This window comes from Mandrillus leucophaeus, unplaced genomic scaffold (assembly GCF_000951045.1).
Source record: "Mandrillus leucophaeus isolate KB7577 unplaced genomic scaffold, Mleu.le_1.0 Scaffold1418, whole genome shotgun sequence".
In the NCBI taxonomy this organism is placed as follows: domain Eukaryota; kingdom Metazoa; phylum Chordata; class Mammalia; order Primates; family Cercopithecidae; genus Mandrillus; species Mandrillus leucophaeus.
The window spans coordinates 198,174-202,791 of NW_012101386.1; positions in this window are offsets into that span (position 1 = coordinate 198,174).

Here is a 4,618-nt window from a genome sequence, read left to right on the forward strand (position 1 = left end):
TAAATGTTCAACAAGTTGCTGATATGCCTTTAAATAGCCTATTTCATCTGGACCACTCACGTCACTCAATAAAGCAATGAGAACTATATTTAAAAGTGGGATTCTAGGATAATAAATATCTTAACAGTGAGAATATGAAGGATACGGATGGCTTTACTAATTCAATTGGTACATAACTGTGGGAGACACTATATTCCCATCAATAAGATATTCAGAATTCAGAGCTAAGTAATGTTTCCTACATTGTGTGTGTGATTTGGCACTAGCGGATTTGAGAGTGTGGCAGGTGCACAGATCAAGTGGATCAGAAATCAATCAATATGGAAATATGACAATCTATGGATATAAACTAAAAGTTATGTAAATACTTTAATTCTATTTAATGGAGTATGAAATAAAAGCCGAACTTATTAAAAACACAAATTACTTGGTAATTATTTTGGGGTGTATGAATTTATCAAGAAATTCAAATTCCTTTTCTTATTTCAACTCCTGATTACTACTGTCAGTGGGAGGGAAAACTCAGAACCAATCATCACAGGGCAGATGTGCAAACCAAGAGTCTTCCCATTGGAAGGCCTGGGAGCTGAGGAGTCTCAGTCAGGTGCTGTTCATTATATGAAGTATCAAAATATTTTAACATTTTTTCATTGTGTGCCGTGATGATTTTAAGTTTATGTCAGAAATACATGAGAGATCATGTTCTTCCACATCCTCATTGCCATTTGGCATTATGAGAATTGTGGATTTTAACCATTCTGATAGATAAGTAGTGGTATCTCATTGTTGTTTAAATGCACATGTCCCTGATTGAAATTTTATATTTAATTATTTTTAAATAATTTGGATGAAGTGTCTGTTCTGATATTTGGCTCATTTTGTTACATTGTTTTCTTTTGATCAGTTGTGTTTCCTTACACACTCATAATAAAAGTCATTTACCAAGGTAACAAAAAGTCATTTAATAAATATGTGATCTGCAAGTGTATTCTCCAAGTCTGTATTGTCTTTCTGCTCGTTTATCAATGTTTCTGGCAGAAAGATATTCATATAAATACATACGTGTGTGTGTGTGTGTGTGTAAACTTGTAACAAATAATTTTCATTTTTCATAGATCATGTTTTTGGCATTATATCTAAAAACTCATTATGAAACTCACTAACAGAATTTTTTCCTTGTCTCTATCTCAGGCCACAATCACAGCATCAGTGTTTAAATTTCACCTACTTGGCAGGAGGATAATTAACTTAAGATACTTGAAATTCTTATGCATGGGAGGTGTATTTTTTCCAATTTTCTTTATTTAATAAAATATTAATATTAGTATTAGTTCATGGATGTTTACTTTATACTCTGGAAAAGACACAATGCTACATTATTCCTTGTGTATTTCTCAAATCACCACTGCTTTTTTAAGTGCTGTGAGCTCTTTTATTTTGGATTCGGTTTCCTTAGAGCACACCCTATCCTGTTGTTTTTGAGCAATTCTCTATTTCTTGGTATTACAAAAAAATTCTAAGCTCATTATCTCTATTATCTTTTGATACATAGTCAGTTCTTTCTGCAAGGATTACTGGGTTCCTAGTATTAAATAATTATATTAAAATACATAATTGTGGTATTGGCTGTGTGTGTTGTTAATGTTTTATCAGTGTTTCTAGGATCTCTAAGCCAACAGACCTAGCAAATGTGCATAGGTATATTAACCCATTTTACAGACATATCTAAATGATTTAAGTACCTAATATTCTGTTCCTTTATTACATCAAACCTTAGAAAACGCTGGTGCTGCACTCTACTCTGACACCATGTGGATTTTTCTAGCCTTCCTTCCTTAACTGTCCATAGCCACCAACTGAAAAGGCAGGAACCCTTAAAACCATATGCCATACATTGCATTCTTTATACATTTCATTATGCATGCACAGTGCTATCAGAATTGTTAAATAGTACCACTTTAAGAAGAATGTTTATCTACTAGGATACAGTGCTTAAGTTCAGTTTCTTTATATTTTACTCTTACAGAATCCCCTCATTTCCAAAGTTACTTAGGTGAGAGACTTTATGTACCACCGGCTTCAGTGAGGTTATTTCAAATATGCTGTATAATTGTTATTTGGCAGTCTGTAAAAGACAAAAGTGTAGATCATGGAAATATATGAGGATTTTCTACAAATATATATAGAGAGTATAAATTAGGAGAATCAGGCACTGTTTACCAACAGAGAAAATTTCTTCATTATATGCATTAGTGGACACATGACACAATTTGTCAAACCTCATAATTTTATGATACAAAATGTTAAACTAAATATACGCAACTTACAAAATTATTCCACACCTCATGAACCCCAAGATAAAATGCAGATTCTATAAAAATATCTCGGCCGGGCGTGGTGGCTCGTGCCTGTAATCCAAGCACTTTAAGAGGCTGAGGTGGGTGAAACACTTGAGTCTAGGAGTTCGAGAGCACCTGGGCAACATGGTGAATCCCCGTCTCTACTAAAAGTACAAAAAATTAGCAGAGGCATGAGAGGATCCCTGAGGGAAATCCTCTGAGGAGGCTGAAGCTCAGGAATCACTTGAACTCAAAAGGCAGAGTTTGCAGTGAGCTGAGATCATGCCACTGCACTCCAGCCTGGGCTACAGAGCAAGACTCTGTTTCAAAAAATAAAAAGACAAAATCTAATGACTTTACACAATGTGGGCATAAGACTCAGGCAACATGGAATGAAGTAACTTTCTCCTTCTGCATATAGGATATATCCACTCACAAGAGACTTTCCTTTGATCAGATTCATGTGGAACCAAGATTCCTTCCTGATAAGCAAATAATCCAGAGGGTTCTTATCTACCCTTGACTGAGAAAGATTTCCCTCTAACTCCAGTTCAGTACAGAAACACACTGCCTCTCAGTGGGCATTCACCATCAGACAATACACACACCTGTCCCCACGTGAACCTTTCCCTCAGACAAACACACACATCACCATGTTGACTCTTCCCTCAGACAAGCACACCTGTCCTCACGTGAAATCTTCCCTCAGATAAGCACACACGTCCCCGCCTTGACTTTTCTCTCAGACAAGCACGTATGTTTGATATGTCTGACACTGAGGAGTTGTGTGGCAAAATGAGCTCAGGATAGAGGTAATTATAGACTCCAGCTCTGACAATTGTAGATGTGCATTTTTTAAAATTCTAACTGAAGACTTTGCAGTATTGTCAAGGACAGTGGTTTGTAGCTCTAAATGCACAGACTACAGGTAGTTGTCTGTTTCCTCTGGGAAAGATTTATTTTCCTTTGTTTAATGTATTTACATGTTAATAAACATTGATACTGTAAAGGTACGCAAACAGAGTCCACCTTAGAGAAAAAGAAACATGATGGGCAAATTAAGTCTGAATATCCAGTCCCAGGAATCTTTTGGCCCTGCCCTCCCTGGAATCCAGAGGCAGAGATGTGTTTGCAGAAGTCCATGTGAAGTTGTCTGAAGAAGGCAGGAGGAGAAATGCTACAGCCCTGGGGTTCTCAGATTTTTCTCCAAAGCCTCTGGATTCACTTTCATAGAAAACAGCATAAGCTTTGTCCAGCAGGCTTCATGACAGGCTTCATGGTGTGGTGGTAACAAAGTAATTCGAGTGGAAGTTCTCCCTGGTACCCTGCTTGAGTAAAAAGAAGATTAACAGTCCTTAAGGACACTCTTTCCAGAAGATTCTCCCTTAAGATGACCAACCTGAGAGCCAAGGACAAGGACGCATATTACTGTGAGCAAGGCAGGGTCAAACGGTGTGAGCCCAGACACAAACCTCCATGTAGGGAGGGGCGAGGAAATTGCATTGTAAATGCTGCTCAGAACCACCAGGGGGTGCTCAGGGCACCATGGGGCACTCAAGACACTAGGGGGCATTTAGAACCCCCAGGAGGCACTTAGAATTACCAACGGGCACTGAGGACACCATGGGAGCTCAGGACACCAGGGGGCACTCAGGACATGACAAGGTGCCCAGGACAACATGGAGGGCTAAGAACCACCAGGGGGTGCTCAGAACCACCAGGAGGCACACAGGAAACCAGGGGGTTCTCAGAATTCAGGGGGTGCTCAGGAAACCTGAGGGTGCTCAGAACACCAGGGGCGCTCAGAATAGAAAGTGGTGCTCAGATCACCAAGGGGGAGCTCAAGACACCAGGGACCACTGAGGACATCAGGGTGTGCTCAAGACACCGGGGGGTCTCAGAATACAAGGAGTGCTCAGATCAACACGAGGCGCTCAGGAAATCAGGGGAAACTCAGAACACCAGGGGGCGCTCAGAACCACCAGGGGGCGCTCAGGGCAATAGGGAGTGCTGGGAACCACCAGGGGGCACTCAGGATAATAGGGAGTGCTCAGAACCACCAGGGGGCGCTCAGGACTATAGGGATGCTCAGAACCACCAGGGGGCGCTGAGGAAACCCTGGGGCACTCAGGACACCAGGGGGCACTCAGCACACCAGGGGGCGCTCAGAACCACCAGGGGGCGCTCAGGACACCAGGGGGCACTCAGAACCACCAGGGGGCGCTCAGGACAATAGGGAGTGCTCAGAACCACCAGGGGGTGCTGAGGAAACCCTGGGA